At 40.2% G+C, this 23,137-nt stretch overlaps 1 protein-coding gene across 1 annotated transcript in view; it reads left to right on the top strand.

The window, feature by feature from the left end:
- Window positions 1-16,596: 16,596 nt before the first annotated feature.
- Window positions 16,597-23,137, top strand: part of cntn3a.1 (contactin 3a, tandem duplicate 1) — a 74,621-nt gene continuing 68,080 nt past the window's right edge. Inside the window, exon 1 of the mRNA XM_080030387.1 lies at window positions 16,597-16,704. The gene's annotated coding sequence lies outside the window, so the exon portion shown is untranslated. The remainder of the gene's footprint in view (window positions 16,705-23,137) is intronic.

The following is a 23,137-nucleotide window of genomic DNA, read 5'->3' as shown; positions in this document are numbered from 1 at the left end:
TTTTGCTGATATGCCTTCAATACAGTAGTATTGTGGGATAGGACTAATTAAATTGATGTACTCCTCTGAATTTTAACAATGAAACTCTGAAACACGAAATGAAAGTCAACTACATTGCTGCCGCCTCCAGTCCTGCGTTGCACTGCAGTGTGAAGTGCACTCTGCTCGAGATGAGTTAAGTTAATTTTGTTTTGCAACCACTTGATCTAAGTCTGTTATTGAAATGAGGTAATTGCCCTTACCTTAAATTGAAAGCAATAAAATCTATTTATTATTGTGTTTCTCAGTTTTACCCATGAGGATTTTTCCATTCAATGATTCTTCATTAAGTCCGTTCAATGATTCTCAACATTTGTGGAGACAGAAAGGTAAAAGTAAATTCAGGGGCTTACACACGCCTCAACAGCTGAGCTTCAACCTCATCTGGTCGATGTTAACACCCACAAAGGAAAACAAATGTTAATTACAATCTAACTCCGTATTAGTTATGCTTGGCTGAGTTTAACTGCGCAGAGGGACAGACGGAAACCGGAGGCCACGCTGAATTGCACTGGGGGCGACTGCTGCAAAGTCATTTTCAAGAGAAACGCTGGTCAATCTCTGCTAAACAGCAAAACAACATGTGTCCAACAGCTTTCCATTTGGAGACTAATGGAGCTGTTGCGTTGAGATATTGGGGATGAGTTCATCTGGATGACACCCAAACAGCTGGGGAGGTGTGATGATGGTTAACTTCTGCACAGCGGGGTTATAGAAAACAGAAACGATACATGTGCAAACACACATGCGTCTCTCTTAAAGCTCCCATATTATACACTTTTCGGTTCTATTATACACCATATTATATGGTCTTAGTGGTCCCCAATACGTTTTTCTTTAATTGTTTGCTGAAAAAAACTTTCAGATAATTTATTGTACTATGCTGATGTTCAGCTAATCTCACAATGGCCTATTTTTTTAAAAAGAGCTGCAGCTCCCTTCGTAAATATACAATCTTTGAGCTCCCCCCGCCCCCTGTCCGGAAGCGAAGCCAGATACGCCTCGACCTCTGTCTGTCAGGGCCGTGGACCAATAAGAAATAGGGGTGTGGGCTGCACAGTAGAAGCTTCTGGCTTTCCAGTTTGTGAGGTCAGAAAAGGGGAGAATTCTGACTGGAGTATATTGGGTGGGGGAGGGGTGGTGGTTTCAGAAAGGGGGAGAGTGAGAAAAGGAGAGTGTTATTTTTTAAAATATTTTGGCAGTCTCTAGGCACACCGTGGACCCATGGATATGTTAGAACACATTTAAAAAGTGCATTTAGCATAATATGGGACCTTTAACCTCCCTGGGAGAACCTATGCAACCTTCCTTGATACTTTTATCATTCAGTGTTTGATCCTTCTTTCCTTCTCTGTGTTGTCTACCCTCAAGCCCGGCCAATTCAAGTGGCCAGGTGCAGCCTCTTCAGAGTAGCTAACACAACAGCCCTACAGTCACTGTGTTCACACCCGCATCACAATGAAATGTGACAAATTATTCTGCTTTTCCCCCCACTCCAGGACTGAGGAAAACAAATCAGCTTTCCAATTTTGTTTCTTCTGTGAAATTGTGTGACCAGCTACAGCAGTCAGACTGACATGCAAGAGTCTGCTTAAGCTATTGCTTAATATGTCAGACGAGGGAAGATTTCAATAAAGCCCATGAACAGATACTGTTTAAGGACTGTCTGCTCACTATAATTGTGAAAGATTTAATTAAGTTATAGAATACCTTTTTATTAGCAGTGTTGGGAAGTAGTGAACTCCAAGTAGTTTAAATATATGTTGTAGAAGCTCTCTGGTAGTTCAATACATTCATATTTGCATATAGTGCATCAAGTAGTAAAATGACTGTTTTCACAGTGTTTATGTAGTTAACTACTGCAACTACACAATACAAACATTTTTGGCCATAAAAGGAAAGGAGTGAATTTGTATTTGTATTTTACCACTGCTTCTCTAATTGAACTATAATTAACAAGCCCCAAATAATAGAACATCTAGATTTGTTACACATAAATGTGTTAATGTATGACCCGTGAAGAACAAAGTGGCATTTTGCGCTGGCACGTGACTTTAAAAAAAAAGATTTTGTTATAATATCAAATCACATGTACATTGTCAAATTGATAAATGTATCCCCAACTGATGGACCTGCAACTGCATCTACTGCTGCACTCGGCTTCACAGAGCCTCATAAGCAGTTTCATCTCAATCTTTCCTTGTCTGACACCTGCTCAGCCCCAAACAGCAGACGTACCAAAAACAGAGCTAAATATTGGACTTACATTCATCAGCTGGCCAGAGACTAGACTTCAAATGATTTCCAATGTTTCTTCATAACTGCTGGATGTGTGATTTAGCAAGTATTAACTAGGTGGTCATATCAGCTTAAAAAGGTGACAATATGCCAGTGTTGTGTTCACAGATGAGTTGCCTTGACCTCAAGTGACCAACAAAATCAGCTACTGCGGGTTTGAGTCTCAAGTCAAATGTGTGGTCAGAGGGTTTACAGTGCTCCAGAAGACTGTCTCTGATGTTGTAAGGTCAAACCACTGACCCCACAACAATGCCTTGGGGCTATCCATTCCCAAGTCTGGGTTCGCTAACAGTAAATGGGATTGAATGGGGTCAAATAGTGAGGTCACTGGGATAAATACAACAAAAAAACAAAGCCAAGCTTCCGTCCTTCCCCTGACCAATGGTTACTTTGTATCGGTAACAACCAGAATGCTACGACATCACCACTGCTTCATCTCTGGGCAATTCAATGCACCGTACAATCACAAACAACATATGTTCGATAAATCGTTAGCTGATAGCTCATATAATGAGGTCATCATCAGCAGGGAAAAATACACCTTTTGGCTGACTCCAAGAGCCAGCGTTGTCTGGCTCAGTGGGCCGACCTATCTAATCAAGCCTCGTCCCCCCCCCCATCTCCCCTCCCACCCCCCACCACCACCACTACCACCTCTCTCAGCCTTTCTTCTGCTCCATTGAGTTCAAAGCCACTCGTGGCCCTTTTGTTCTCTACTCAAGCCGAATCATCGGCAGTGACAAACATCATTATAATGTTCTTGAATGAGCGCTCCACCTTCAGCTGAATGTTGTAGCCCGCGGGGGGGCTCTCCTCCTGAGTGGGATCTATGTGCTGACCCGTGTTCGCATGCTCGCTGTTTGAATGTCCACTCCAGTGAATCACACACCCTCATCACTGTTCTCGCTGCTGCCGTAATATCGTGCATTAGGAAGACTTTGGGTGGGGGGGAAGAAGGCTGACATCATGTAGCCTTTTGGTTATAAGTGAGTGAAGTTCTGGTGACTCTTACAACAACTGTTTCAAAGGTGCTACGAGGAACTTTTACATGTTTCTGAAACAGCCTCATTTTTCCTCTGATGATCATACATTACATGTAACAGCAAACGAGACCATCAGTGGAAAGAATGCTATTTTCATATAGTTTTTCTTAATGCCTATGTCATGGGTATACGCTCACCCAGGAACAACAGCTGGCGTAGTAAAAACACTACAGCTTTTTTCCAAAGGGGTGCAAGAAACAACACAAACTGAAAGTTCCTCAGAGCACCTTTAATAAATATAGGTTAAAAAAATATATAGTTCCTGAGATTTTATGATTATATCTTTCCTTTTACATTTTTGGAAAGGCACTTCATAGTGATTAAAAAAATACAAATAAAAAAAAGGTATTTACTCTCCTTATTGCACTATTTAAATGAAATCTGTAGTTTGAAATTCACAAGCGAAAGTTCATGAATTTAAACAATTATTTTGGAATCACACACGTTTGTCTATGGGCGATGCACAACCACAGGTTATAATGTTTGGGCGGGGGCATTTTCTGCTAATTACTGTGGTGTGGATTCAATGATGATGGAAAGGGATTTAGTAAGTAAGTGATAAATTATGTCTTCATGATCAAACATTTAATTAATCATGTTTTACAACACCTTGTGGAGTTGCTATAGAAGACTGGTCCCATCGTTTTTGTAATACAATTCAATTATTAAAATATATCAAATTAATATTATGAAAGCATACATGTGCGATAATGCTGACCCAATCACGTTACAATTCTGAATGTTCTCTTATATTACGTATTGTCATTAATGCAATGTAAAGTCAGAGTAAATGTATAATTTAAGGACCCTAATATGCATGAAAATGTATCTGTGGTCTATTAGAGACACACTGCGACAGAGTCTGTCGGGGGGTTTAACTGTTCATTACAGCAAAGCTCTGCTTGGAATAAGTCTCTTGCAGGCTCTTTCAAGTATTAACGCTTCGGGTCCTCTGTGAATCCGTCATAATACGGAGCTAAGAAAAGTCAGGCATTTGCAATAGGCAGACTTACTTCAACACCTAAGACTATTATTTCTACAATGATTTACTGTATAATACATGTCATTATCGTTTGAGCATATCGACAGCAGTGTTCGTGTTGCTAAAGTCCAGGACAGAACACTTTGGGTTTCAACAACAAACGCAACATGCAATGTGTTGCTTTTTGTTTTGTTTTGTTTTGTCCAATCAGCTAATGCGGATTTCTGGATGATACATCAGTGGTATGGCTCTGGTTAGGAAGCATGTGGTGACTTTGACCTTCTCTAACCTTGGCAAGAGTACGCTGTGACCAACTGTGAGGCCGTCTGTCTGTCTCTCACTGAGCCCCTTTCTTTAAGTGACAGGCCAGTAGAAATGTTGCCAGCACATTCCTTTTTCACAAAAAAACATGAATATAAAAAGGAATGGACAATGCAGTCCTTGGATTATTATGAAAACTGAATTGGTACCATATTTAACCGACCAGCGTCAATAATCAGAAAGAAAATAAAGACCGCTCTGTGGCTGCATGGAAGCATTTTCTTGTTTACGCTGACGTTGCTCCCTGTAAAGTGCCTTGTTTGTGCCATTGTATGTGATTCTGCCGGTCCCTCATTGGACAAATGGTGAGGAACAGATGTACCTGTTGTCATAGATGGAGACCCCTGCAGGGCATTGCTAGCTGTGTGCTCTGGGATCATGTGGCTGCTCTGTTAGCGAGTCCAAGAGGTGTGTGACACATTTGTGACAGGTGGATTGCCAGGTGTCCCAGTTGGTGGCCAGGCTTTTTTTGTGTGCCAAGATGTCGAGATGTCACATGCAATATTTTTCAAGTGTGTACTCAAGAAGGCCATGCGAACGGATCAGAATGGCCCTAACAGGGAAGTGCAAGTATACGTCTATCAAATACTCCAGCTGTGCATTTTCATATCCTTCAGTAAAATGTGTGTGTTCATTGTAACTAATTTTGCCTGGTGATTTTCCTCCAAAATTGTGTATACACTAGATACTATGAAATGTGATAAATGAAAAGACTTGTGACAGTGAAAGATGTTCTTGTTGTTCCTGAAAAATAGCTGCTTTTGAAAATACAGTATACTCTCATTAGTAATGTCAAAGCAGCTTCCCCTTAGAGGAATGGACAAACTAAATGGTATGCAAAGTAGTTAGCTGTGATGATTCCTGAATGTTATTCCGTGTGTGTGTGTGTGTGTGTGTGTGTGTGTGTGTGTGTGTGTGTGTGTGTGTGTGTGTGCGTGCATGGGAGGCAGTACACCTGTAAGCCCTGCAATCACTGGAGCAAAGCCTATTAGAACAAGCATAAGACACATCCCTCGAACTGTGAACTGTGAACACACACTAAAGCACACACACACACACACACACACACACACACACACACACACACACACACACACACACACACACACACACACACACACACCCATTTTAGGCAGACAAGACATTGTACAGAGCAGGCATGAATTACCATCTTGATCATACCCACAGCAGCCGCGATGTCATGCAAACCTATTGTTCTGTCTAATGCCGAGGTCACCTTCAACCAGACAACAAGTCTAGGTGTGCTGTTGTCTGTTGACTGCAAAGGTGATGCTTTGTTTTAGCCCGGGAAATGTAATTCTCTTCTCCCGCAAATGCTTATTCATCAATTGACAGCCAAGCATCCTGTGACTGTCAAGGGTAAACTTATTGTTGTGCAGAGGTTGTTGGGTTCGAGGGGGTCTGAGCTCTAAAAGGTGTGACTTTCCGAAATTCCCCATAATGTGAAAATGCTGCCTTTCCGGGCACAACGTTTATTTCTTAACCATTTCAAGTGCTTAGTCATTCCATTGACAGCAAACTGCTCTAACTGTCTAGCATTTAGTATCTCGGGCCCTTTTGTGCATTGTCCAATATTTGTTGCAGATTAAATATTGATTTCTATACATTTTGTAACACAGTGAAAAATGTTCCCTTGAGTTGGATTATATGGAGCGTTTCTGGAGGCTACTCATCACTTTTCTGAATCCTACGATTTGACTGAAGAGGTGAGATTATACCATAAACTTTGCTCTTGTGGCCGTTCAATATTTGAGTTATTTGAGTATTCAGCAAAAGCCTTCCACAAATGATTTGTCCCCAGTAATGATGGAGCCCCACTGGACTCACTTTTCAGAGCGCTTCCAGTCCTTAAAGCAATCAAGGAGGAGGAGAAAATAGACAATCTCAAATAGAGTATCTTGTGCTGATTTGTTCGCCACGCTTATCCAAATACTCTGGCTCCTTATCAAATTGGATTGGTTTATTTGAATGGGAGTGAAGTCCCTTTTGGTCAGCGGAAGATTAATATTGATTTAATCTGAAATTGTCGAATATGGGACATAGGGCGACAGTAGGAGGACCTTCAATTCTGAAACCATTTTCGGAAGACAAGGCCTCATTTAGTGAGAAATAACCATGGTTGTACACTTCCGTTGCCTCACACATCCTGCAGTCACGGACCAATAATTTCTCACGCAGAAATGAAAACATGTTCCCTACCGTATTATGCTAGAAATGTATCCAAAACTAAAATGCTACAGTGTCACAGGGACATCGATTTAAGTCTTAAGTCTTGATGATCTTAAATGATTGCCTGATTAAATATATTTACTCTCTAATATTTTTACAAATTAATCAACCATTCACACTCACTAATATACTGTTATGATTACAATTGATGTTGCATATAGTCATGTCTCTTGGGTCAGTGACATTACTGATTGTGAAAAATGAGAATTGGTTTCAATTGTAGAACTGTGGGCTGTGTCAGCATCCTTGTCCACGGCTCATTAAAAGCTCTCTCCATGTGCCAGTAGATAATTAAAAAGGATTTACTTCAAGCCCCCTCGCCTTAAAACGAGGTAAACCTCAGCAGGGCTAAGGGTCGGCTACCTGTTTTGTAGGTGATCACAGAAAAAAAGCTGCCACCGAGTCTCCACAGATGGGTTCAACTGCATTCCTAATTACAGATATCACAAGTGATGTGATGACGCGGCCTCCTCTTTCATCCAAGCCACAGGTAGTGAACCGCGGTGAGTATCCCCCGAGTGCACTACAAGCTCCATTGCTTGATGTTGTTGTTCTTTTATCCCTGTACCCCACACGCGCGGGAGCAGCCTTTGAGCCTCCGCAGATGCTGGTGAGAGCTAGGAAATCAATGCACTCAAACGGGGATAAGAGGGACTTGGTTCTGGATAACTCAGGATGTCTTAATGTGCATTATTCATCAGACAGGAGAGACACAGTGGCAATTGCTGCCTCAGTCCGTGCAGAGGTGTGCTCAAGACAAAGAATATAAAAAGCTCAACCATATCGCTCCCTTAATCTCAGAGCACAAGTACTGCAATTCCGGGGAGTTTAGCTTTCTCTCGCTGCCTCTGTCAGGGCAGGTACAATACAGCTTCTCTAAACCTATTTGAAATGGAAACTAGAGCAATGTATTTTTCTGTGGCAGGCCTGCAGGGTGTTCTGGCTTGATGTGGTAAGGCTATAGATAATATGTTACAAGAGTCACTGTACAATTTCCTCAGAAACAAAGACAACACGGATTCTCATGGAAGGACACCCTTGACCAACCATTTCTGTTACCTTGACATTAAAATGACTGAAATTACCATGTGACCAAATGATGGCAAACTCTTACATTGAGGCTTGCAAATCAGCTGTCTTCTTATCAAGGGGAATTATTTGGAGGGATATTCAGGTATACAAAGCTAGTATATTTCCCACAAATGTGGCTATTTTGACACTGAAGTCATGCTAACTTTTCACTGACTGACTTAGCTTTTTAGACTAAACTAAAAAATACCTCACCCTTAACCTAAAGGCATCGACAAATCGTCCATAGACTACAACCGGAAGAAAAGACAAATACCAAAAGCCAATACTTGCAGTCAGAGTCAGGGAGAAGCTTTAGAAAGCATTCATGTACAAACCAGATTTGCTTGGAAAGCTGTAGAAGGCATACACAACTTTTACCCACTTTGATTTGTTCTCGATAGGTCCCTGTTTCCCTACATCTCTACAATTATGGTGGCAAGTGTAAAGTTAGCATGACCCACAGAGCCCCAGCAGTCACAATACTGGGAATCACAGTAGGTGGTTACACTGGAATGTAGCTTTAAGGTCCCCAATGTTAGTGGTGGTATGTTTTTACATTTAATGTATATGCTACCAGTTATTGCAGTCACTTTTAATGTACATTGCCATTCATTTGACTCAAATAATAACTTATTTTCAAGCCCAGAGATGATTGCAAATGCAGCTTTCCATTTCTATGCGGATGACAGTGTAATTTATTGTTGTGCATCCTCGCTCAGTAAGGCTTTTGTTTATATGCAAAGTGCTTTTGATCAAGTGCAGGCTCAGCTTTGTCAACTGAAGCTTGTTCTCAATGCTGATAAAACCAAACTTATGGTATTTTCAAATTCCAGAAAGATTGTGTTAAATCAGAAAATGTTAACTTCCCAAGGTAATGAAATTGAGGTTGTAACTACTTACAAATACTTGGGATTTGATGACCACATCTCGTTTAAAACTCACATACAAAACCTGGTGAAAAACTGAAACTAAAGTTAGGTTTTTACTTTAGGAATAAGTCATGTTTCTCTCTCGAGGCCAGACGACGATTAGTCGAAGCTACCTTCTTGCCGGTTCTTGATTAGGGTGATCTGTTGTACATGAATGCATCAGCTCACTGTCTACATATGTTGGACACTGTATACCATGGAGCCTTGAGGTTCATTACAAACAGCAGAGCCTTAACCCATCACTGTACACTGTACTCAAGAGTAAACTGGCCTTCTCTTTTTATGAGACGACTTAGTCACTTGTATGTTTTTATTTACAAGGCGATCTTAGGTAAACTCCCTTGTTATTTGTCATCGTATATGTCCAGAAAATGTGTCCCCCATGCATTAAGGTCTCAGGACATGGTGCTTATGACTGTTCCTCAAGCTTGTACAGAGCTGGGTAAAACAGCTTTTAAGTTTTTTGCGCCGTCGTCATGGAATAACCTGCAGAAGCATCTTAAGCTTCAGGACCTAGTAACTCTAAATTAATTTTAGGCTGTTGTTAAGAGTCCATCGGAAATTGTGAATGTTTTTAGTTAAGAATCTTATTTTTATGTTGTACAACTGTATTTAATATCGAACTTGTATTTTGTATTGTGTTTTATGTGTAACTGTTTTCTGCTGTCCATCTTGGCCAGGTCTCTCTTGAAAAAGAGATTTTAATCTCAATGAGACTAACCTGGTTAAATAAAGAATAAATAAATAAAAAATAAATTGCAAGGAATTGTACAGTGGTAATTAAAAGCAGCGTATACCTATTAATCATGCTGCTCCTACACAAAATGTACCCGCAAGTGGGTGGCCTTTGTACGCTGACAAGAGATTGGCATGCAACCACAAAAATATAGGAATGAATATAGAAAACCTCTCATAAATCTCCCATACACTTTTCCAATACAAATTAATGAAAAGACCACAAGGACACGCATTTTTGAACAGCCAACCTGCTACTCACACTCAAACACATGCAACACTTTATTTGAATAATGCTCAATAAAGATTGAGTCAGTTAGCGGTAGCTGTCACTTCAAATGTGGAATACTTCTAAAATAGTGACTATAAACTCAATCGGATGGTTATCATGTAAATCCCTTTCAAAATTGCGATGTGATTCAAAAAAGAAGTCCTTGCACATAAGCACGCGCACGGATACACCCCCACCCCCCCCCCCCCCCCACACACACACACGCTTTGATTGTGTAACATCTAATGAGTGTTTTGCCACGTTCTTTCATCTCCTTTCACATCCCTCCCTGGTTGTTAAATTGCAACAGCTGGGTACATTGGCACTGGATCGTACACCAATTAAATACAAATATTATTTATTAATTGTTGTCAGGCAGCAGAGTGACTATGGATTAGTTTTCACCAATGCCAAACAACTGGCGAAGGAAAACGAGGAATTGGAAAAGTTGTTTTTGAATAAATGAGATTGTATTTACTCTTTAATTTCTCTTTGTTGATCAACTTTATGGAATAATAGAGTGATCACAGTAAATGGAAAATCAATATATAAGAGTAAGGTTAATAAGGTAGAAATTGGCATGGGTAAGCCATTTTGTGTATAAATGATTTATTGTATTCTAACGGTCAACTATTGGACTATATGTAATTTATAAGGAAATATAATTTCCCCTTACGCTGATATATTTGGTCCAAAACACCCTAATGTATTCAAAAGTTGAACCAAAGTTGGTTATACATGTAACTTAAATCATAATGAATGCAGCAATACATGTATTAGTGCTGTTCTGAAATCCAAGTGTTTCATTATTAGAATAGTGAGTTGTTTGTACAGTTTGATGAAATGGAATGTTTGTCTATTATGGATAAAGCACATTCTAAACTATTTTTCTCATCACCATAGCTCAAGGATGAGAACGATTTGTAGGGATATACAGTATCGTTCTTATTGTTTTGATTTGAGTCACTTGTTTGTAGAGGTCATAACATCAAAATGTATAAAAGTTTAGACAAATGTGTCTTTGCAACAGAGATGTTTGGACAGCTATGCAATTCTTCATAAAACATTTTTTTGGTCATGGGCAATGTGTCCAGTGTTTTAAAATGTATCTTTAATAAATAATAGTAAAAACTAAACATAAAAAAGCAGATTGAAATATTAAAGGCCTGATAATGATTCCAGCCATGCACTACTACACAACATTTGAAATGGCAATAATTGATTATCCTGAAGTAGTCTAGGTTGTAACCTCCCTTCAAAAGGGCCAACTATCTCAATTTCATGGTTCAAGAACTCGGCTTTTCTTAGTAAGAAGACAGATTGGCTCAAGGTTAAATGCTATGGGCTAGACAGTCATTAGTGTGCAGCAAGTGAAGGCTGGTGGCAAAAGAGAAAAAACCTCTTGAGCTCTTGGTTTTTCTGCAAGAAACGTCACGAACAGACAATTTGGCCCATGAAGCCCTGGAGTCACAAGTCAAGTCAATGTCAAAGCCCTAAAGACTAATTAGAAAAAAAGTTGTTATTGAAATTAATAGTATAGTCATAATAAAATAAGTATATTTATGTAGCCAGATGCCTTTGTGAATCTAAGTACAAGTAATATAATTAACAAAGAGTTCTGACCTATACGATGAAGATTGTTATGTTTTGAGATAATACAACTGCGTAAGAGTTCATATGTTTTGACTTTAGATGGCACCAGAGAATGATGTCAGTATGATTATGAATAATATATCTTGCTGAAGAAACTTTTAAAAACGTGATCAAGTCTTCTTGGAGTATATTACTGAGCACTTGCTTGATATTATACACCCATTAGATAACAGGTATCACTGTCAAAACACTTATTTAGTTTAATTATGCCTGTGTCAGTTAAGTTGCATTCATGAGGAGTGCAGATGATCCCAGAAGTGTTTATCTGACCAAGATACCGGCAGTGATCTTTCAGTAAACACAATAATTATAGCATCAAGAATGTGTTACTTTAGTTATTCTGTCATTCTACACTTGTAGACATTCAGCGTTGCTCAACACAATCAACACCAGATGTATGTGTTTCAGTGTTTGTTTTTGTTGTACTAGCTACACAAGGTTTAATTAGTTACACAAGGTTTAATTACAAGTACAGATCCGGCATAATGAGAATAGCAGTCGAATGTATAACAGGTTAATTGGTTACATCAGAAGTTCCAAAACTAAAGCAATATCAAATCATAAATCCTACCCAAATACCACAAGTAAAATACTTAGTATTAAGCCTTTTAAATACATCTAATCTAATAATGATCTATCATCTATTACTGACAAAACAGAGGAAGTAGGTCTGTTGACCCTACAGATAGAAAAAAGACACTTTATTTAATAATGAAAATCAATGCTTGAACATGAGCATTTTTCATCCTTGTCAGCAACTGGTGCATACTTTACCCATAATGCAACCTGTCCACCAACAGTTTGGTCCAAGATGGGTGTGTGTTTTTGCAACAGAAAGGACTACTGTAGGCCCCTTAGCTCAGTTGGTAGAGCGTCCCCCCCATGGGCTTCGGCCAGCAGCAGACCCGGGTTCCATTCCAGTCCGCGGTCGTTCTCTGCATGTCACTCCCCTCTCTGCCCCATTTAAACTCTGTCTTTACACTATCAATAAAGCATAAAAATGCCAAAAAAATAACTTAAAAAAAAGAAAAAAAGAAAGGACTACTGTAGCCTCAAGAAGCAAATAATAGTGCTGCCTTCTACATTTATTTGCTGATGACATGATCCATATTTATATATGCTGCTTGATAAGTTTAAATCTTGAATCAATTGATAAAGCCTAATTTCCTATATTCACTCTATACTCTCCTCAGAAAGTCAACATTGATTTGCACCTGAAGGACATTCTCTATGACTTGCTGAAATTCACCTTCATCAGAACAAAGCCTGATACAGATCTGCTCTTTTCAAACTTTCCTATTGAGGTATACACAGGCAACAAAAGCTCTCTGGCTTTATCTGCTTGTTTCTCTGCCAGGATCCCATGTGTGGACCTCACCTCTGCTTTCATCACTATAGCCCTGGACCTGCTCCACAGAAATGTGGTGCAGCTGACTGAATAGGCTGGATATCAGACTTCCAGACAGGCAGTATACCTGCTTAAATAGGCTGCACGCTCAGGTGTACCACAGGGATCTGTATTTGTTATCCTCTCTTACACTAACTATACAGCACCACATCCATTATACAGTGTGTCTTAACTTTGTACTATACTCTTCCTTACTTACTGTACAGTATGTCTCTACGTCAGCCACAAAACCTGACAGGCATCTGCGCTTTCACTTTTATCAAACCAGAAGGAACCTACTCATGTCAGGATGACTGTACTCCTTCTTCTTTTTTTGACGTCTTATGGTAAACAGGAATCCATCAGTTCTGCTGTCAGTTTACTGGTTCACGGTGACAGGCAAACTCAAAACATCATATTTCTATACACATATGTATATCAAATAAACGGCTTAACAATGTGAGTTAACACAGTATGTGGACAATCACCTTTCGACTCCAATTATTTTGATTTCTTTTAATAATGCCAGTCTGTGCCAGGCTCAGGTTGGAAGGTTAGGTTGTCATTAGCTTTAAATGAGCATGACAATATGTATATTCAGAGGCCAGAATAAATTAACAAGTGGATGTCGTGCACACTGACGCTGAAACATTTTTAATTCAACAATCATACCTGGTCCAGTTTTACAGAACTGGAGAAGATATCCTCACATGAGGAATCAGTCTTGTATTAAACTGCACATCCTCCTGTCCTATAGATAAGCTCCTGTGTGTGTTGTCTGCATTGCTAAGCAGGTAATTGAGCTGTGGAATGTCCCTCATTCGATTAAAACAGAATTCAATCACGCTGAACACAAGGGCAGGGAGGATTGCCCTAGCTCAGTCGATGCACACCTAGGCTACCATCTATGCCAGGAACCCTGGCTCTATCAGACAGAAAACAGGTCCAGTTTCAAATACCCCGTCACCATAGTCACTTCCCACAATTACTAATGAAATCAGTTTGACCTGAGATGCAGGTTGAAGAAAAAAATACAACAAAAAATTTAAATTTAAAATTAGGTTGAGAAGGTTTTCATGTATTGTGTTACAGAACATTGATCGGTGTGTTGTAAATTAACTGTTTTTGATGCTATGGTGAAGCAACAGATAGGGATTCAAGACTTATGTATTCATCTGTGTCTATAATGACAAGTTCTAGCCTCCACAAAGAAGCATCTTGATAATGGGAAAAAGGATATGGGTAATTTGCTGGATTCAACGTATGGACATATTTGAACAAAATAAGAGTTTTTTTCCTAAATCAATTCAGTTGCGTGAATTTAGTTTGCGAACAAGGCTGTACACCTTTCCACAAAAGTAAATATCTCGTTTGAATAAAGTTTGAGGCTTATTTCAGTGAAACTTTGCCCGGGATTTAATACAAGATGATTAAACAAGTTCATTGTTTCGCATGCATCTGAAATAGTATGTGGCAGCGTGAGACCTCTGCAGAAAATAGTCTGCCTTTCTCTTGCTCTCTGAGAGAGGCAGCCCTGGAAATGCTTGTCTTTCTGACTCCTGGCGGTGTTGACAAGATGCTCATTCTGCATCTCATTTACCGCCTCAGGACAAACGTTATTCATGTATTTAAATGACAACTCCCAAACAACAATGAAAAGCTCATTGCCTGGTAGGGATAGTCACATACAGAATGTGTCCCCTTGGAGCAGAGGCAAATGAGTAAAACTGCATGAGGTAAAATTCTGTTAGTTTTTTCTTTGGAAGAAATCTTCACAGTAAAGCGATAAGAAAATTCCCCTCCAGTGTTGAGTATTAAAGAATTCATGAAATATTCAAGTCTAGTATCAGAAATTTGTGTTTAGGGTGGCAATACCATTAAGTGTCCCTTAGAGCTTTGATGTGCCATTATTAGCTGTGTGCACGGGTGGCTAAGGAATACTAAATGTTCATTCAGTGGGTTAATCCAAATGCGCTTTTTTCCTTTTGCATTTCCAAGGCTTAGTGGGGCATTTAGTAATTTCTGCTGTAATTATCACTCTGCCATTGGCTCCAACAGAAGTAAATTCTCTTAAATCCCACTCAACATTACCAGTGGATTATGAGCCAAAGGCCATAGTGCGTACAACAGGTTCTGACTTAACCTTTATGAACTGACAATCCATACTTTGTGTAGTGGTAAGTACTACGAATTAATCATCGAAGGCTGCAATGGCATCAACTGTCAGACATATTTCTGAACACATATGGATTTCTTAAATGTGTTATACATCTCTATAACTGTGATAAGGCTGTTTTTGTGTCAAAGCAGCAGATGACCAACAGAGCTCCAAAGTTCTTTCCAGCATCTGGAAAAACATGCACAGACAAATTGCGAAGTGTAACAAATAGCTCCTCAGCACATATGTGAACTTCTTTTAGCACATATGTGAACTTCTTTTGGACAGCTGTGTGAGTTATTTAAAGGCTCTGCGTGCGTACACAGGTGTTTTCAACTACTGTGGGGTAGAGTTAAACATGGTGTTTCCGCGGGTTTCACCTGCTAGCAAGGTAATATGATAACATCGTGGCCCGGAAAGTACAACACCCGTAGATGGTAGAGGAAGATGGCATCAAGCAGAGTTTCTGCCAGGTGCACTAGGCAGGCCTCAGGAGAGCTGTAATCAGGCAACAAGTGAAAACACCTGTGCAGACTGTGGGTGTGACGGCACATTAACACTCTCAAATAGAATGCTTTGTCATTGATTAATATTAAGTAGGGTAAACTAATTATAATTTGCACTGCCACGACTATCCACCACATTAACATTACTGCTTATAGCCTACTTAAATGCATGACATAAGTATTGATAAATCAAAACCTCATAAAATATTACACCTAAAATCTCCTTTCTGCACAATGAGCAGGTAATAGCCTATATTTTTTTCTGATATTAATATATTACTTGAGTCATTTTAATTAGGTATTTTCCAAAAAAACATATTTTTTTGCCCAGAAGAATAGAATGAAAGAGAAAAACAAACAGAACAAACTAACAACTCAAAATAAACAACAAATGATCGCTCCGCTTGAGGCGAAGACATCGTGTACACCCTATTGTAAAACTGCAGCGTAGGTGGGATAAAAAACTAAAACGTGGAAAAAAGAAAAACCCAAACCCTACTACCGTATATCCACCTATGTTGTCCCGTGTGCCACTGTCGCCGCGCGCGCAGGCAAGCGCACAGTCCTCCTCCTGTGAACGAGCCGAGAGAGTCGCTCACACACTGAACACCGCCGTCAAGACAAAACCCTGGACACTTTCTGCTGCTGAAATGAATTTCTAGAGACCTTAACAACCTTAAACCACCGCACATCTCCTTGATAGACGTGGGTTGGGTTGGGTTCGTTATCAGCCCGACGGCGGTAAGGCGAGTGGGACTGTCGGGGTGCCCTAAATGAATGTATGTACCGTGGAGATGGAGAGCGGTTAACGACCACTCGCACTCCGAAAACACCTACTGCACTCGGGGCGGAATGTGAGTGAACGCGAGGCAAGCGGAGAGTTTGGGGCCATTTCGACAAGAGTGACAACCGTACTTTGAGTAGAACAACTTCACTGTCTGTCGCCGTCTACTCGATGCTGGTACCAGACTATAGGGCTGAGTTGCTGAGGAGACGCGCGGTGTAACATGGGGAACCGAGAAGGGATACGCATCAGCATACACCGCAGGGGACACATTCAGGTAAATAATATAATACATCCCTACATGTTAATATTCTGTGTTACAAACTCTTGTTTTTCATCATTTGCGACCCGTTGTTTCTTGTTGTTGGTCTGTGTTTGTTTATAAACCGTCAGCTAAAGGCTACACACACTTCCACTCCTGCAGCGAATATATTTTACAGTTCGGCTAAATGGATATAAAAGCTTGTATTTTACACATTCACCCGAACAAATGTGGGTAGAGGCAGCCATGTGCTGGGTCTATGCTCATTTTAATTCCCCCCTAGGCAATAGTAGGACACACACGCACGCGCGCGCGCGCACACACACACACACACACACACACACACACACACACACACACACACACACACACACACACACACACACACACACACACACACACACACACACACACACACACACACACACACACACACACACACACACACAGCATCACACGCACTCTCAGCATGTATTTGCACACGTCAAGGCAGCTTTGCGTCCTTGCCATGTCAGTCATTAAAAAAAAGTTACATGTTCAAATAACAAGTTTTCCTAGTTCCCTTACTGAGTTGTTCAATTTCCACACAGCCCATTAGAGATAATGGAATTCTCTGGGTCCCACTAAATGCCATGGACATCATTTATACCATGTATCTTTTCTGCAAGAGGGCACACCATATATACCTATCAATTTCCGCCTCATTTAAATCCTTTGGCAGAACTCATTTGTTCTCAGTGATCAACAGGGGATTGGACTCAGTCCAGTCTCATCATCTCTTCCTCTCTTTGATTGCACCCGGCTGCTTCGGGCTTGATTGCCGCTTAGATTGTCTAAGGTCCTTTAGCGTGAGAGACTCTGTTGGAAATAGTTATCCTCCTGAAATCAAGTGTCCATATGGCTGAGAGGGAGCTGCCTCATCATCATGATTCTGCCATTTGGAAAATTAAAGGTGTCACAGGATGGGGCTATTTTGACAGCAAAATCTTCGGCATCCCACATTGAATATACAGTTTAGATGAATTCCCCCTCTGGTTGATGTGCACTGTCCATAAATGTTACAACCAAAACGCCGGAGGTTAGTCCCCTGAATAAACACTACTTAGGAGAGCACTTAACTCTTCTTTCCTTATGTAGCCAGTGGTTGGATTAGTAGAGGAGGTATACTACACATGTCTTCTGGGAAATGTGTTTACGACTGGATCCTTTTGTGGTGATGTCACTGACTCAGAAAGAGGAGGAGGGTGGGACATGAAGTTCATAGTGCCCCACTGAGCTGCGCCTGGTCTGCATGAGAAGCAGTGTTGTCAATTTTCCTCCAGCATTTTTAACAATACGGGTATAAGCATAGGATGGTTTCACATGGTTTATTTTAGTAAACGCAGTTTTAGTAAATTGCAGTTTTGTGTCTTAGCTGTTCATTACTCTGCAGTGGAATGAATTAGCCATGTAATCTTTATATTTTATTCAAAACTATAACACAATTCTACACAGTTATGATGGAACACTTTGCAGTATATGTAAGTGGAACAGCAGCGTCCCTTTGGATGACATGTTTATCAAAAATCAACAATCCGGATTTATAAAAATTAGAATGCAAATCATTTCCCCCCAGCTTTATTGTGCTATTCTTTCATTTCTCACGCACACCTTCTTATATTGATAGCCTACTATAAAGTTCATGTTCCATCCTCCTCCGCTTTTACATCCTATCGGGATCCTCCATTAGCACCTCAGTGAAGGCAGGTGCACTGGGATTGTCAACACATTCAATCAAAGTTGGCATCAGTATTTAATCCACCCAATTTCTGCTGCAGGTGCTGAATTAGAATGATAGACATCTAGACCACTCCAGGCACATCTGGGTTATTCCCCAATAAAATAAGTCAAAAAGATTGATCAATTCACTTACAACTTTGACATATGTTAGGGTATTTTTAATGAACACTCTCAGAGACAGAATATAAATAGGGTGTGTTGGATGATTGCACACCAGGTTAAACTGTATTAATTAGCGATCCTATGGAATAAATGGGAACTATAATTGGTGAGTCAGGCGTTCTGCCTCACCGTTGAGGTATCACGTGGTTATACTGTTCTCTGTAGGTGATTGTTTTCTTTGTATTTGTTTTTATGTTCAAGTTTAATTGAAACTAAAATAATACAAGAAATAATGACAGGGTCAGTGTTCAATGGAAAGTTTTGTATTGGGATTTTATTCACGATACATGCTAATGAGATGTTGCGCTTAAAGAGTTGGCATAGCCTCTACAAGTGGATTGCGTGAACTTTAACCATTTAATTAATACTTCTTAAATAAAGCATGTTCAGAAACTGTATTTTGATGCATAGCTACATGAAGGTGTATAAATTACGTGCATATACTGGGCTCATTATAGTTAAACTTTGGTTTGGATAAGGAAGCGGTATAGACTTTTCAACATGGTCAGATGCCTTTGTCACAGGGGAGATTGAGATGAATGCATTTGTGGAACGCCCCTGGTGTGGTACAGAGGAATGAAGAAGCTGGCATGTGTTATGTCACGCCTACGGCTCGTGTGCTTAGATCAAAACACCATAAGTCTCTTTGTCTTGTGCCAATGTTTGAGTTAGACTCCTGGCTAGGGAATACGCTGGCACTTCCTTGACTCCCATGGTGTGCCGTTTGTGAGGAATAGGGGAAAAGATATTGGGGTGGCACGCATAAAACTTTCAGCTCAAGAAGGTTTTCAGCTTTTTCGGTGATCTGCGTTTTGATTCTTTAAGAGAGAGAATCCCAAAGATTCTTGAAAAGCAAGCGAGATACGTTTCAGTTTTTTTTAGGGCTTTTTTAAAATTATGTGAGACTTTCAGAATACCCTTGTGTATAATGTTTAAGGTCAGAACCATGAAAAGCATCTTACAAGTACCTTTTGGAAGCACTGTCTTCTTTACCTCGTTGAATTCTACAGGAGGCAACAAGGAGGTTGTGTGGGTTAAGTGTGTGACAACTGCTTAACAGATAGCAGGAACCATGTCGGTTAGATGATGAAAAAGAAACATAATTGAAAGCCTTCGAAAAACAGTAGGCCAGTGTCCTGGTCACAGTAGAAATAGCTCCCACAGTTAAAAAAAAGAAGAATATATCATGGCTTTTTATATTTAGTTAAATTATTGAATATTTAGCGTTAAAGAACCTCAAAATACTAATATCTGATTAGGACTTGATATCATTATCACCGCTGCTCTTTCACGGAGATGCTTGGTTATTATTCGAATCATGTGTGTGGTTGAATCAACGAACATAGGGTTAGGAAGACATTTCACGTTCCCTACTACTACTACTAGTCTCAACTCGTGCACCACCAGAAAATTAATTTTAAATGACTGTAGGCACTCAGAGGCGTGACATGAGCCTCATGCAGGGAAACACCGATCGAGCTGGTGTCTGCAGATCAAATGAAGTCACGGCTCAGGTGATTAAAGATGCAGCATTGTACGCCATTTTTTTTCCTGGTCTTGTCTCGTTTCTGCAGAGTGTGGGAGTCTGGTCTCATTCATGATTCAGAGCGTGTGTGTGCGTGTGCGTGTGTGTGTGCGTGTGTGTGTGCGTGTGCGTGTGCGTGTGTGTGTGTGGGGTGCTCATGCATTTTAGTGTGAATTTTCATCTTCAACCAACAGGACCTGAAGTACACTTCTATTAATACATTTTTGAGTCTTGAAAAATTGATGGCAGCGGAGAGATCGGGTGTAGTGGAGAGGGTCGAATCAACTGCCATCACTGTCAGCTCCGGTGGCTGACTGAACTACAATCTGTGGTTTATCAACTCCAGCTGGTGCTGTCAAGAGGAGAAAGGGAAAAGAGGTGTCACTTTTGACGACGACTGAACATTTGGAGGAGCGCTTTGTCTCTCCACAAATCTGACGTTTCCATCAAAAGCAGCTGCATTTCCTCAAAAGTCAAATAACATGAAGCACACGGTTTCATATCCTAGCTTTCCGCCGCTCCGATACATGGCATTGATTCTTTGCTGCTACTACAACACTTGGGAATGAATCAAGTACACTATACAGTATACAGTGCATGCCACCACAGGGAAATGATAAATCAATGTATTCATTGAACCTACTAAATATCAAAGAAACATGCCAGCCATTTCATGAAGGACAAGGTGATGCTACAATGAGACAAAACAGAGTCAAGAACGAATACTTGGTATGTTGCTTTATAAAATAACTTAAATGATAACATTGCTTTCAAAATAGTTTTTGATTCATCTTCAAAGGAAAACGCTATATGCTATAATTTCGAAATCACCATCTAAGATTAGGTATCTGCTTTGTTGGTGATTCCATAGATAACTTCTCTGAGCTGCACCTGACATTCTGCAGATCTCCTCTCTTCACTATGACTTGCTTCTAATTAAAAAATGTTTGATCTCCCAACATCAATCACCTGCAGTTTTCACACATTTAGATAACACCTGTCAAAGCTGTTGAATTTTGCAAATAGGGGGGGTATTTATATATCCCCCCCCCCCCCCCCCCCCCCAGAAATTGACGAGTTTCTGCAAGTACTTCGAAATGTCAGTTTCACAGCTATGATGATAATACGAGAAATGGAAGTCTTCAACGTTGTAATACATTTAAATGCTGTTTTTTTTTTTTTTTTTTCAAATTGGGTCAGGAAATGTTTCGGCCAAGGACTGTCGTCCCAGCCTTGATCGTATTCAATTTTTCAACCACCGGCTTTTGCCAGAGACATGAAAGAGGTTGGAACTTGAAAGGCAAAGTTTAAAAGCCTTTCCCTATCATTGATTCTTATTTCATACAGCCAAGAAATGAGGGAATCGATTTGGGATGAAAGTAAGTCATTGGCCTTGTCACTACCACTTAAGGTCACAAGGGTAATTAATTTGTACTGAAGAAGTGAAATACTGCCATGGACACTCTCGGGGCAGAGCTTATTTGGATCAAAAGACTGTCTTTTATCCCTCCCTCCCTACCTCCCCCACCCGTCAACCCCAACTAACCCCACTGTCTGATGTCTCATGTCTAAGGGCTTGCTGAGTAATGGAGATCAAGAGATGTGCAGTTGTTAGAGGCCAACAGATACTGCCTTTTATGAATGGGGTGTCTCAAAAGTTCACGCGTTCTGCTTGTGTTGGCCGGTGGGGGCTGTCGAGGCAAAACAATTACTTGGGACAGTTTTTAGAAAACAAAGCATTTGTCACAAGTGTCAAATTGTAGCAGTTAGGTCTGCAGCTGAAGTAACGCATATCTACTTTTGGTTGTCAAAACGAAACATGATAATGTGTCTAATGTATAAATAAAATGTTAGGTGTGAACTAATTATTTAACATGGTAAAGGTGTGAAGATGGAATATTAAGTCAAGGTGTTTCTATAGGCTCCTCTTTTTCTTTAAAATACAATATGTGGAGTAATTAATGCAACACATCTGTCACAATTATTAGCTCAAAGAACTTAGGGGATTTTAATTATTTTCTTTTATTAACTGCAAGATTAGGTGGAACTAAAATGACACCCTAAACCCAATCTCCATAATGAGCTTTATAGGGGTAAAGTGTTGCCGTTAATGGTCTAGAGTAGGTGTGTAGGCGAACATGTCAGGCAGGCAGTTGATGTGTTCACATAAGCATCCGTATGCTCTGTCATGCCTTTCACTGGAGGAAAGATAAGAGGCATGCCCATAACTAAGAAACTATGCATGCATAATCTTTCAGTTGTCTCTGCTTTTTTTTGGCACTGGCCTCTTGATTGACTATATTCGGTACATTCTGATTAATTCTTTCCCCCTCACTCACTTCAGCATGCCTATAGTGTGTAGAGGAAACTGTGCCATCAGTCAGTTCAATGCACCATAACAGGGAAAGTCAGTTTGAGCTCAGACAATGGCTAATTTCCTCTCTTCATCCCGTCTCACTCCATAACCAGGCTATCATACGCTAGGAACACGTATCAGAAATGATCCTAGCGATCAACATGTTAGGGGGGTTTGTGTATTTCCTCAAATAAAAACATTCCTGTTTGTCAGTGTTGAGAATAATATGCCTCATTATCCTTTTGCAACTTTTTTTTTGTGGGGGGGACTTCATTTGAGCCTAAGCAGGGATAAATTACGGTTTAGTCCTTGAGAAAAATCAATCGTGTGAGTCTCCCGGGGGAAAGAAAATGGTTTTTCCCCACATACAGTCATCTCTTTATGTCAGAAATACATAATCCCTGCAGCTCAGAAGAATTTGAGGAGCCAGAACAGTGCTTTATTACGTGCTACGGATGTGTCTGACAACCAGCATGCGTTTTGTTTGGTCTCAGCAGGTTTGACTACAAGCAAGCAATCCCTGTATGTTTCTCTTGCAGACATGATTGTTATTATGCAGTCTTAAGCACATTTAAAGTAAACTCTCAAGTCCAAGTGTAATGCCTGGAAATATATATTTTTTTATG

The sequence above is a fragment of the Ammodytes marinus genome (genome assembly GCF_949987685.1).
Source record: "Ammodytes marinus genome assembly, chromosome: 7".
NCBI lineage: Eukaryota > Metazoa > Chordata > Actinopteri > Uranoscopiformes > Ammodytidae > Ammodytes > Ammodytes marinus.
Note: the sequence above shows the minus strand (reverse complement) of the source record. Positions and strands in the feature narration are given on the sequence as shown.